This window comes from Falco cherrug, chromosome Z (assembly GCF_023634085.1).
Source record: "Falco cherrug isolate bFalChe1 chromosome Z, bFalChe1.pri, whole genome shotgun sequence".
NCBI lineage: Eukaryota > Metazoa > Chordata > Aves > Falconiformes > Falconidae > Falco > Falco cherrug.
The window spans coordinates 54,013,098-54,027,129 of record NC_073720.1 but is presented as its reverse complement, the minus strand read 5'-3'; positions in this window follow the sequence as shown (position 1 = coordinate 54,027,129).

Here is a 14,032-nt window from a genome sequence, read left to right as displayed (position 1 = left end):
CCAGCATGTGAAACTCAGGAGGCAATGGATGCCCCCATTGATGGTGAACTGAGGATTTTGCAAGCCAAGCCCATCACAAGAGCCAGAGGGATCAAGCTCAGGATAAGCTACTCTGTAATATGAGAACTGTTGTATCCTTACTGACATGTTTTCTTATGGTCAGACTGTGATTTCAGAAATCATTGGCCAGGTTCACCCATAAGCTCCGTCTGCTTTGCTGCTGCTCCAGGGGCTGAAATAAGACATCAAAGTGTCTTGTCTGATGAGCACGTGTGTGTACTACTTTATGCAGCCAGAGCAGCAACAAAGGAGATAAAACATGCCAGGGACTCCAACCCCTTAATGTCTTCTGCAGGGTGGGACATGTGTTCTATCAGAGATAAACAGCTAGCACCATAAGGAGAATTACTGATATTACAGACAGGCTGTTCATGGACCACTGTAGCTATGGAGCCTATGTTCCCATGGCTTCATGTCCCATTGCTAAAACATAACCACCATAACCCCTGCTGAAGTCTTCTGCACCACTCATTTGACACACTATCCCCCACACTTTCCTCTCTTACACAGATATCCCCTACCGTCAGCTGTCTTTGTGGCCCTTTTATGTACTTGAACACTTGGCTTGCAAAACCAACTCGAGAGCTGAGCAGAGACCAGAACAATGACTATCCCAGTTGTGAGCAGTGGGACATGCTCAGCAAACACATGAGCTTTGCATTACATGTGCATACCTCTTTCCAAATATCTCAGTCCTCTGGGCCATCCCTGGTGCCCTTTGGGTGCAGCTTGGCTTGCTGAAGTTCTCACAGAGCAAACAAAGATCCCAGCCAAAGATGTCACTAAGTCCAGACACCCTGAGAAAGGAACCAAAAGTCCCAGACTCTCTGAAAGGACAAGTACCATGTTAATGGCAGCGGTAGTCTTTTCAAAGAATAAGCCATGGTAGTTTAAACATCTGGGATATCTATTGCTTACACATGCTTTCTCTTTTATGTCTCTCTCAAACTCCCCAGGTGGGAGGAATTTCACTTAGGGATACTGATACCAGGATCCTGCAAAGACAACAAGCATAACAAAAACTCTTTCTGAATGTTTGGATTTCATTAACCCATGAAAATATCCTATGATCTACCTGGATCTGGTTGGAGGCTTTCTAATGTCTCTGAGTATAAAACCAGGAACCTTAACCAAGGTGGAGGTGTGCTCCCAGGCCAAGGGTATTCCACCCTCACAGATGGCTCTGAGTAAGCATCCAAGACCTGTCCATTTCTCTGAGCAGCTGCATGATTTGGTAGCCACTATGTAGTCCATATCTGACTTTTGGGGTGCAGCTTTGTTCTGACTGGGACTTGAACCAAAGGAAAAAAAAAATAAGAATACATAAAAGAAAAAGCCATTTCCTTAATCCTGGCCATTTACTTCTTCAGGAATTAATGATAAAGAGTTCCAAAAAGACTTATACTTGCATTTCATCTTACAATCAGGAATAAATGCACTAGGCTAATAGGACTATTGACAAGATTCTGCTTACAAATGTACATAACTTTGAAGGATCAGTATCATGAACTGTGTAACCACTAGAGATGCAATACATGCTGTAAATCTGTGCACTCATCTTCCCCATCCCAGATATACAAACCTAAGTGCCATTGTTTGCTCAGGAAAGGAAGTCTTGCATTTCCTTGTGCAGAAGTAAGTTCAGGCAATATAAAAGGCTGTCTTAATCCTCTTGATCTTCTCTAAGATTTCCCCTATGGCTGACTCCGTTCTTCTGACAAGTTTGCAGTTCAGTCTCAGATGTTATTTGTGTCACTTTTCTGGGATGAAACATTTGCTTTACCTTTCCTTTCAGTCACACCTATACAGAGCGGGTAGACCATAAAAGATGTTTCTCTCTTCACAGTGTTTGAAGGCTTTACTTCCTATTTGATATTGCTATTTTCTCCCACAGTTGAAAGGGAGAAACCATTGTCACTTTGCAAGCATTTTAGACTCCTCTGCCACACCAGAAAAGTACACTGCTCAGCACAAGCAGCAATAAACTGGTACCCAAGATCCTCATGTTCCCTGGAGGTTCATCCACATGTATCATGTTTGTTGCCCATTCAAGAATGCAGTGGATGTTGTTCTCACTTGCTCAGTTTCTTTGACTCTCAGATTTCCACCAGTGGAGCACTCAGCCCTGTGCATGCCTATTCTGCTCTGTAATGAAGTTTTCCCCTTGTATTTTAGTATTTTTTCATAACATCACAAGCTTAGTTATATTTCCTTGTATTTCTTCCCAACAACAGATTGAGTAACAGAAAGCTGCATTAATACTGCAGTGCTTCATAATGCTCTGACTTTGCTCTTTGCAGAGCAGAATTGCCTGCGTTATCATTCTAACGTAATATAATGCAGGGACATTAGAAATGTTCCAGAGATACAAACTGATGGCCAGTCTGGTGGCCAGCAGTGGCTGGCAACCAAATGTTTTGGAGGAAGCAATAAAATGTGCACAATATTCCTTTCATTGCAAGACTTTTCAGTACAGGGAACTCCTATCCCAAACCCAGCTGCAGATCAGTTTATTCCCCAAACAACAAGACTAAATACCCCACAGAAATGTTATCCTAAGCAGTGTAATTACAAATGCAGATTTTCTCCGTTTAAGGCATCTAATCCCTTTTTGGAAGTCTTACTGACAAGTCTGCTTCTCTGCATGGCAGCCCAAATTTAATTAGGCTTTGTGCAAGGGGAATTCCCCATCAGTGTATGGCTGCCTGCCTTTTTAATTCTATCACCTGCCCTTGTCTCCCAGGGTACACAGATAAATACCTGAAGGTGCATAGCTTGCTTTTCCCCTTGCAAGAGGAGCATCAGGGATTTCATCTTGGGACTGCATACTCAGCACCCATTCCCTGTAGGATTTGCATCCTGGCACACTCTACAGCACCACCTTCAAACTCTCTGCTGTGGCTTTTAATAGTTCCAGCAGAAAATGGACTGTTCAGGGATTGCATGCCTTCTCCTCTTCCCAGGGCCAACTCTTCCTGGGCATCTGTTTGCCATTGAGGTCTTTCCCTGAATTCCCACCTGAGAAAAGCAGACCTGGAATGGGCCCTTAGCAGGAGCTGGGGAGACACCTGTCACACATCAAGTCTTAAGCAGAGGTTTCCTGCTGGAAGGAAGGGAGTTTGTCCAGTGGGACATGTGGGAAGCATGTCTAAATTGGGCTGCTGGTGTGGGAAGGTTTGGGTGGCAGGCTGTGTTGAAAAGCAAGCTGCCCAGAATCTGGAGCTTTTTAAAGACAGCCAGCTTGAGAGCTTAAAGTGTTTTTTGATGAGCCTGTCTTTTGAAATTTCTCTGCAAAGTTGTACCCTGCACTCCCCCCTTTAACATTAATGTTGAAAAATAATAAAAATAATTTTATTAAAATGCAATTCTTCACTTCAGCATCACCATTTTGCCCATCATTATGTCATGAGAGTGTGCCAGATTTATCATACCAAAAGCTCCAGCTTGGCAGAGATAAAACACTTTGATGATTTTCATCAGAACTGGCATGTTTCTGTGGAATGTTTCAATCTAATCAAAAGGGCATTTTCTGTCAGACAGCTGTTCAGTCAGAACATTTCTGACCAGCTCTAATCAGATGTTTAGCTAGTAGTTTCCAACTGCACCCAAGAGACTTAGGCACTCAAGGCCCATTGCAAAGCTGAGGAGTTTCTTGCTCCTGAAACACTTGGTGCTGGTTTGTGTTCTGACACTTCTTCCATTTAACATCCAGTAAGACCAAGAGGTGACAACAGAGAAGCAGAAAGTAATCCGGGAACTGGGGGAAAGGGTCCAAAACATTGTCAAGAACCAAAGCTGAGGTGGAACTCCATCTGATGCAGAGCCTTTGGGTCCACAAGGACACAAAAGAGGAAAACGAGACTCAGGAGAGAGTAGAGCATCAAAGAGGGATCGTGAGTATTGGTAGTTATATTGCCTGGGAAAGTCCCAGCACTCTGAGCAATTTTACTGGCCAGGAAACTTTCCCAAAAGGTGTTGCCATGGGAAAGCCACATGCAGCTACCACGACTTTGCCAAAGGCCTGGAGCAATCTCCTAAGCTCAGTGCAATGGGCCCAGAAGCCACCAAGCTGAATGAGCAAGGCAGCAACCACTGGCACCCAAGACCATAGAGCTGGGGCAGTTTATAGCATTTCTTCTCGTATTGCTCTATTCTGGTACTCTGCTGTTTTATTTTTTTCCTTTTCCCCATATTGAAGATTGTGCCTTACAGAACTGAGCTAAATGCATTCAAAAACACATACGTAATTACATATAAGACCTTTGACAGCTTTAACCAACATATAGAATTTAAATATGTACTGCTATTCTCCTGTGGATTAGTAACACTTAAATCTGCTTGAAATCAATATTTTGCATCAGTGACTAAAGAAAATTAGCAGTGGGCTGGGACTGAAATTGAAACTGCAGATACCCTCACTACATCTGCACAGCTCTGTCCCTGTAGGAGACTGTGCCATCTGGTATGTTGTGATCAGGACACTTGTCAGGCAACAAAATTGAGTCGAGGAGCTTTGGGGACTAGGAGCTCTTCAGTTCAGACTTACTGAGATTAGGAACAGAACTTACGCTTTAACAATGAACTGTAAGTGAACTATAAGTACTAACCCTCTCATGCATGCCTTTTCCCACATCAGAGCTGCTCAGAGGGCTAGAAATACCTTTGCACCCTGTTCCTGAGTCCATCTGTCCAAAATGAAGTTTTCCCACTGAGGGTATCTTATCTGTGGTGGCTGCTAAAGTCAACTGAGAGCAGCACCTGAAATAAATTTCCCCTATGTGACCCTTCTGCATAGAGCCCAGGCCACTGAAGCATCTTAATTCTCAGCTGGGGAGATGCTGTGCATATCCCTGGCATGCCTACACCCCCATTTGATCTGCTGCAAGCCATGTGTGGCTGGTAAGTTAGCATATTTTACTCTGGAGGAAAATACATAGCTTTCTATGAGAAAAACCCCGGCCACTTATTTCCCAGCAATTACTCTACCTGCTAAACATTTCCATCCTCTTTTGTCTTTACAGCTCCTGAATTTACAAGATGTTTTTTAAAATGTTCTCTCTCTAGTATGTTACCTTCCTATTGTTTTGTTATTTGCAAACCACTCTTTAGAAGACTTTAAGATTTACCTGTGACTGAGCGTTTTCTCACTCAAAAGTTGAGTTCAGCAAATTTTAAACTTCCAGCTGTGCTTGTTTCTCATGGTCCCTTGTCAGTGCATCAGTAACCACAGGATGAAACCCACTGCTTTTAGAGTGAGCGATCTCCCATCCTTCTCTCTCTAAATAAACCAAGGTGCTCAAAGCCTGTTACTTCAAGGCAGCATTTTCAGACCTTGCATCACATATATCTGTTTTCTGAGCCATCCACTTCCCCATTTCATGCCACCTCCCTTTGCATTCTCCAGCACCCTCTCCATACCAGGGGCACCAAGCTGGACACAGAAGGCTAGGGATAGAGTCTCCACAGCTAGAGCCAGCAGTCTGTAACTTGTGGTCCCTGCTCTTTGTTCAGAGCCCCTGCATGGGAGGGCTGTGTTAACCCTCTCAGCTGCAGCCTCTCACTCAAAATGCACATTAAGTTACCCTGCCACAGGCACTGTTTTCCAGAACTGAACTGTCTCCCCCCTCATCACAGACTGCTTCTTACTAATTTTTGCTATTAGCCAAATACAAAGGCATACACACTGGGCAGTACACAGCTTAGCAATCTGGATTTCCCTGAGGAAACCTTCCTCAATCATTCATTATTCTATGCATTCCTGTTTCATCTTCAAATTTTATCAGCAACGATTTTTATGTTTCCTTCCAGATTATTGATTAAAATATTGAACAACCCTTGGCCTGAAATCCATCCTCAGGGATACAACTAAAATCATCTGCATTCACAGACTGGTCCACTTGCACAATTACCTTTTGAGATCTACTTTTTGGTCCATTTTTAATCCATTTAACAGGCCTTATTGATTCCTAGACCATGCTTATTTTAAGGAAAGGGTACTTTAGAACACAATGGAAAGCTTATTCATTTGAGAAAGTGCATTCATTCCGGTCCTGGAAGCCTAGGGAATTGATGTTGACTTAGGTCCTCAAAACATAGCACTTATTTCTGTTTTTCTACTATTTCCTTCCACAGTCGGCTGCTGTCCAAGCAATAAGAAGGTTAAAAAATATTACCGTTATTTCAGAGATGCTGTGCTTTATGCACTTCTTGACCACCCTTTTTCTCACAAAAGGACTTGCCTGTTTAGTGGTAGTGGTTGTTAATTACCACTAGGGGCCAGCGTTTTATACTGGTGTTCAGAATTACTGCCTGAAAGTTTCAGGACTATTTCCAAACATCACTTTCTTTTAAAAAGGTGCAAGGAAGAAGACGTGTTACTCTCCAGTGCAATGCTTTTGAGATCATCGAGGCTTCCTTAACCGGCAGAATCATTATGAATGCCAAGTATGAAAGAAAAAAACCCCAGCTTTGGCATTATGGAAATGGCAGGCTGGTGGACCCCTTACAAACAAATTATTTGTCTTTAGCTGCACCCAACTCTGTGTCTGCTGTTCGGGCAGACAGAATTTGCTTTGTTGTGCTGTGGAAAAGTCCTTTTCAGATATACGATACTGACCCTTCCAAGTGTGCTGAGGACCCTGGGAAGACTTTCAGTCAAGAATTCAACGCAACAGTTCTGAAAAAACATTATCTGAAGAAGCACTGTTTTTAAGAATCTAGGCACACAGAGTTGATATGTGCAGGTTTTTGTAGTGTGCGTAAACAAGAGAAAGCAAACTTCCACAGAGTACAACTGATTTCTGGAGTGGAAGGGCTTCAACTAACCCAGCATGGAAGCAAGCTGCAGCTAAAAGAGTTAAAGAGGAAACCAGAAAATAAAAAAGAAGGAAAAGCAACGAAGTACAGAAAACCACATTGTTTGGAATGATGCATCTGTAAGGGTGCAGTAAGAGAAACTGCACCCTCCAAAAAAAGGCAGAGCAGAAGCTCATGGAAAAGAAAAGCAAAAAAGCAGTTTGAAGCAATAAAATTTCTCATTTAAGCAAAACAGAGACAATAGGAAATCAAATCATAATATATACATACACACATATATATATAAATATATATACATACTTCTTGGCAAATACTGAACCTCTTAGAAATAGTGTGTGGGGACTGATGACATGGTTTTAAATAAAACTACTAATAAACTGGCTACAGGAGAAACTTGGTGCAAAAGTGGTAATTAACAGAGCACTGAAATGTCACAGCAGGTGACTACTTGGCCCTAAGCAATGTGCAAGGCCTCATTCAAAAGAGAAAGGCAGGCATGAATAAACAGCAGAGTAGAAGATGCTACCAGGAGGAGGAAAACAAGTTCCAGCTGACACCAGATAAGGACAATAAGAATCCTTCTGGTTAGTCAGAGTTAAGAACAGGCAGGTCAAAAACATTGATGAGCAACTTGTCAAGGTCATATCTGTCTTCCCCACTCACCAGGAGAAGAATGCCCTTCACAGGCTGTCTAAAAGGTGTGGGTGGTCACAGAGGTCAAGGTGAAAAGATAAGGTCATAGCAGAAAAGTAAATACATTAGTCATATCTATGTTCACTTGAAAGGAGCTCTCTAAGGTTCAGAGTTCACTTTCTCTTGGGATGTGCTGGAAGTTCTGTGTCTGAATAAACCTATAGAACAACTTAGTAAAACAAAGAGTGAAAAAGTCACCGTGAATGATGACATTCATCCAAAACTTCAAAAGGAGCTCAATTATCAAATTTCCATGCCAGTTTCTGTGGTGAGAGCTACCACTTAGAACAGCCGCAGTGCAGGAACAGTGGGTGGCCAATAACACATCAATTTTGAAGAGCTGTGGGGAGGGATGTTGTGGGCAGTGCAGGTTAGTAATTCTGATACCCATGCTGAGCACTACAAGATAGAATTTATGGATACAACAAACACAATTAAGAAGAGCCCTCAGCTTTTGCAGAAGGCAGTCATGTTTCACCAATCTGTGAGGGTCGTTCTGAGGAACCACTGAACATGTTTTTGAGGAAGATCTGGTTGTTAGGTACTATGTGGGTTTCTAAAAAGATGATTCCCTATGTGTTTTTGGAGAAATTAAGCTCAAATGGGCTAAAAGAGAAAGGTATTGCGTAGATAAAGAACAAGTTAAATCAGAGGAACTAAAAAGTGACTAAAAAGTCAGATTTTACAACAAAGACAGGTTGCTAATGAAGTAGATCTATACAGAAAGTGCATGTTGAACAGCTTGTTTGCAAATGATTGGTAGAAAGGGTAGTTGACTAATGAGACAACCAACTTTGGCAAGCACACAAAGTTGAGGTAGTAAAAGAACAGGGTTGCAGAAAACCCTCAAGATGCAAAGTAAAAAAAAATAGTTGTAGATGAAACTCTGTGCTATTTAATAGAAAGCAGTCCCCATGTGGAAACAGCAGTGTCAACACTGCGTACAAAGCAGTGAATTGTGAATTCTGTAGTTTTACTAAAAACCAGATTTTTGTATTACTGTGGGTTGCCTGCAAAAACATTAGTTCAGTGAACAGTAAAAATACAAAAAGCAACTAATGCTAAAAATGAAGACAACAGAAAGACTATATTACTATATTAATCCATACATGCCTAGGATATCCATGTCTTGAATACCAGCTCCAATTCATTTGTTACAGAAGAATTTTGTGGAGCCAGAGAAGCACCACAGGGATGACTGCTGTGTGGAGAGGCTGCAGCATGAAAAGTGATTAAATGTAGGCAGGACATTGCTTCCTGAGAAAAGGTGGCTGTCGAGATATACACTAGAGCTTATGCTAACAATGAAGTGGGATGTCCAAACCCCAGGGAACCTGGGTTTGTAGTGTTGCAGCACTGGGAATGGATCCCATGAGGGGGAAATGCATTTGGGATTTCTGAACTGCCAGAACTCACTTTGAATTTGAACTTTGTATAGTCTTGTTGCTGCAGAAATTTATTTGGCTCTATATGGAGAACAGGGATGAGGATGAAGAAAGATGAGTGAAATATGATTCTAGGTGTCATGTCTCTGGCTACTGAGGATAGACTGTTCCCTGAAGGCAATGTGCATTGTTGTAGGGACACACTCATTTCTCAGGAGAGACAATTCTGAGACTGACACATTCTTCAGCACAGTTTTCTTATAAATTTTTCCTTACTTCTAAGCAAGCATCAGGTCTGACATATAAAGGCCTTGAATAGGGTGTGCTGAACTGCCAGACCTCACATTCTTTATCATCTGTGCAGCAGCATCTGGAAATGGACCCTCACTATGCCAGATGCTGTACAAACATGGAAATGAAAGGCAGCATCCCAGCAGCATCCCATTGCTGTACAGCAGCTTTTCCTTCCTGTGGTTATTAAGCAGGCCAACAGGAGGCCAAGGTGCTAAGCATGAGGCTGACATTAAGGAAGGGAACAGTGGACAGTGAAGGAAGCCATTTACTGTATGAAAATCACATGCCCTCAGTGTTTTAATTTTTTGGAAATGGTTAACAATAAAAGGTGCTAATATACCAGAGAAATATATTTTTTTTACTCTTTTAAAATTTTTATTTTATATTTTCCCCTCTTAGATTCTATTATTTTTGAGTGAGTGGTCCAGGAAAACTGAATGATCTTTTCTCTTTACAACAAGGGTAGTCCTCATCTACATCACCTGTCTTCCACGTCATCCATCTTTGTTCCATGATGCTATGTCTAGGGTACAAGTGCCCTGGATTGCTAGACATCCTAGCTGAAGGCCACTCTGTTAAGTGGTGCCTGTAATTAATGACTTCACTGTGTTACCTCTGGATCTTCCATCTTAGTACTTCTCAGTTTCACTTTTCTTTAACCACATCTCTTTACCTCTGGACTCCTTTGCCATCACAGAAGCACCACACTGATTATATGAGTCAATTTAGCTTTTGAAAGCAGAAGCAGCATTGTTGTACATTGTGTGTGAAAAATACATAAAATGAAATAAGAAGGCCCTTCTTCTTCATGGTCTTAGCAAAAAGTAGAAGTGCAAAGGTCAGTACAGAAATAAGTTGTAGGAGAATAGGGAATTTTTCACAATTTTGAAATTAGAGAATAAAACCCCTGAACATGAAACCCACCAACTTAGTCAAAACAGATTTGTGCTAGCATGTGTTGGGGCTAGTGATGTTTGTGGGGCTGGTTTTGTTACTGGACATGAAAAACGCTGTTAGAAGTGCCTTCCTGAGCTTCATATAAAACTGCAAGGCTGTCATTTCTCGGCTGGAGCCAGTTTGAATTCACAATTGATGATAATTTTCAGTAGATGGGCCAGGCCATCATCACTTAAACAGCACCTTGATCTGCCTTTAAATAGCCAGGTCTTGTTCTTTGTTCCTTCTGCAAAATGGAGAGAGACAGTCCTCAAACTGTGACATGGAAGGTTTAAACTTTAAGACCATCTCAGCAAACTGGAGATGCTGTTCAGCAGGGACCAGGCTGAGATACTGTATGAGGAAGCAGTACTCAGCTGCATAAAGAGAGGGTGGGCATATCCTTCCTCAAGACCAGCTCTACAGGGTCTGTAGCTCAGTGTAGGTTGTGTTGCAAAGACTGTTGAGCTAATGAACACTAACTCACTTCAAAAAGGACTCTCCAAGACTGGAGGTGTTAAAAAGCTGTTTAGATTAGGACCTGGCAGGGTACACAGGGCTACAGCTGCCCTTGCTCTGTATCTTTGATATCTCTGGTGACCTTGCTGGGTGGGCCTTCCGCACGACCATGGTCTCTGAGGGTCCAGACTTACTGATAATGCAAATTCTTAGAGCATGATTATAGATGTTGAGGCTCAGGATAAAAATGGCCAAAAAATCCTCATTTGGAGCCTTGGGCTTGTGTCTTCAGAGTGTTTACATACAGAAAGTGGGATAGTGACTAAGGACTAAGCTGGAATTAAAGCTGTTTCCCAAATGCCTTCTTTCCATCCATAAACAGACTGCAATAAAGAAGGTATCAGAGGAAACCCGGAGAGATAAGAGCTATTTTCCCTGGACTCTAGTTGTTTTCATCAGACTGTGTAAAGCTAGCCATGCAGTGTGGGTGTTTTTCTCTTTAGCTTTGGTCCTTTTCTGGGCTGTGACCCCTGCAAATATAGCACCTCACCTTCCCTCCCCTGGAAGCCAAAATCATAACTCTGTTCTTAACTACAACTCCCAACATATTCAGCCTCGCCACAGCCTTATTTTTATGGCCACCACCCTATCCAGCCTGTGCTCTCCCTTGCTATAGGGTGTGGAAAAGTCTAGGAGACAGAGGTCTCCAAGGAAGAAGAGGTAAAGCAAAAGTATGAGGCCAAATATGTGATGCTCTGAAGAAGAGAAAAGGAAAGCATGGGACATAGGCAGTTTTCTTGCTGTGCCTTTCTCAGCCATTGGACCTGTGGGATTGGCCAGGTCCCTTGAAGACAAGATTCAAAGTCAGAGTTCAAATTGTTGTGAAACCTCTGTTCTCCTAAATGACTTTCATGTATTTTATTTAATAAGCACTACTAAATTCAGGAAGTCTGAATTGCTATCTTTCCAGACAGACTGATGGGATGGAAAAGTCATATGGAAAAGGTACTGAATGACTGAGAAAAACATAGCAAAACAAATCCATGGAGGAAGAAAAGGAAGACTGACATGTCTAACCAGTAACACTACAGTGACCTGGCCATGTTGTCCCTATCACCAGAATTAAGAAGTTTAATTCCTCCACAGGTAACCTGGAAGTGCAGGTATGGAACAAAAATCCATGGGTTGAAGCTTTTGTAGTTTCTCTATGCAAAACCTCTAATTTCATTTAAAGCTATGAACACACACTGTAAATTAGTATAATGAGAGGCAGTTCACATACCAGTCTCAGAATGGAGTCTGGGAAGCAAAAATAAGATGAGAAATCCATGGGGTTTGAATTAAGTGGAGTAAATTATCATCTAGCAACAAATACACCAGATAAATATGAATGTTATCACCTCCTGTGATGGCCTAGATTTTATATACACTTCTAGCTGCAGGAGTGAGAGGCACGTTAGAAGGTCACATCATTAAAAGTGCTGGCCATCAGGTCTACAAGTTAACAACTTGAGTATAACAAATGTAATTGAGAGGTCCAACCAGGAGACGAAGGAAAAATCCTATATCCAGTCATGGTGATGGTTGCTTTGGAAGGCACCCAGTGTACAGACCAAAGTTGTCTGTTCTGACTGTTGAATACAGTAAGTGCTGCAGTGGCCCTTTTTCCAGTCTGATCTGAAATAGACTGTGTCACTGCCGAACACACCCTAGCAAAGATGTAGGGAAGTCTTTGACTCTCCATATCAACTAGGAGAGACTTTAAGGCTACCTAAATTTCCCCTCACCCTTTCATTCAATAGATCCTTAAGATGTTGTCACAACCCATCTACCAGCAGAGAGCTAGCCCAGATATGCTTTGTCCCCTTTTGGCCTGAAACACTGCCTGCAGAAACTGGTGTTTGCTGCAGAGGTGTTATGCACGGGCTAGGGTCATGCGATCTCTCATGAAACTTAAGGCAGGCAACCTGATAAAACAGCCAGAAGGCACTTTTGAATCAAACCTGGGTAGTGGATTGGCATTCTAGGACTTCAGAATCCTCAGCAAGCCCTCTGACACACTTGGAAGCAAACCTGAAAACAAACTTATGCTACCTGTCCACATGGCACGAAGCCTGGCTGACAGTTTCAGGCTGATGCATGTCACTAGGCTGATAAAGAAATCATATCAAGACCGTATGATTTTATGTAAGACCAAAACTGTGGGCCTGTGGATGTTCTCTCATCTCTGTGGCATCTGCTTGACTGCTGCAGCAAGGCAAATTTTTGCTATGGTACCTGTGTAAGATTTCATATAACTAAAGACAGGAAGCAGAACATGGCTAATCCCATGGAAATCCAGAGGCACTCTTGCCCAGGCTAGCGCTTCCAACAGAAGGCTTTGTTACTTTCACATGAAGACCTGATACACATAGGACCTCTCTTGTGTGCCAGTGGACCATATCCCTCTGATACTGCCAGGAAACTTTCCCTAACTCAGGCTGCCAGGAGCTGCTGCCATTAAGAGGAATCCTTTAGCAGACAGGGCACTGGAGATTTTGATTTTAAATAGCATTTGCCACCAGCTCTTGCCATTCAGGGCCAAGAATAAAACTTCATTTTTTTGCACATGGCCCAACACAGTGGATCCTACCTCTGCAGAAAGAACAGTGCCATTGACCAAGATATAAGCACCCAAATGCAGGTAGCCACCTGAGTGACAGTCCAAGTGACTCTTCAAAGGTCCAGCTGTGCTAAGCCATGAAGGCACTTCAGATACAAAACCAGAAAGAAAACTTTGGGCAGGGCCTCTTCCTGGGTTCACATCATCGTGCACTGTCCTGAACAGCATGTAAACTCCAAGCTTATTAGCAGCAGGGGCCACTGAGGGAAGGGGCTCTTCTCCAGCTCAGCTGATGCTGTTTACAAGCCATTGCACCTGCAAGTTGAGGGAGCCAGGGGGGTTACTCCTGCTGTGGCAGTAGCAAAGACCAGCATCAAGGAAGGTTTTAAAAATCCTTAAATTGCTGTAGCTGACTCACCGTAATTCACCTGCCAAAGCCCTGAAAGTATGTTTAAAAGCTCCCTCAGAGACGATGGTTTATCTTGGGTTGACTTTCATCAATACATTTAGATGTGCAAACCACAGCATTTAGTTAAATCACTGAAAGTGCTTTTACAGAAGAGCTTGCACAAAGACCCCATTTTACTTAAATCAGCCCAATGGCTGCATGTAGAAAAGGTCAAGAACCAAGAAAGGTGTCAGAACTTATACACAAAACAAAGTATTTCATTTTGTTAGACACACAAGTAATTACAATTGCCAGGTACTGTGATTCAAGGAAGAATCTAATTGCATCCATGCAAGGACAGCTGGATTCCATGAAAGCTGGAACTAGCAATTGAAATAA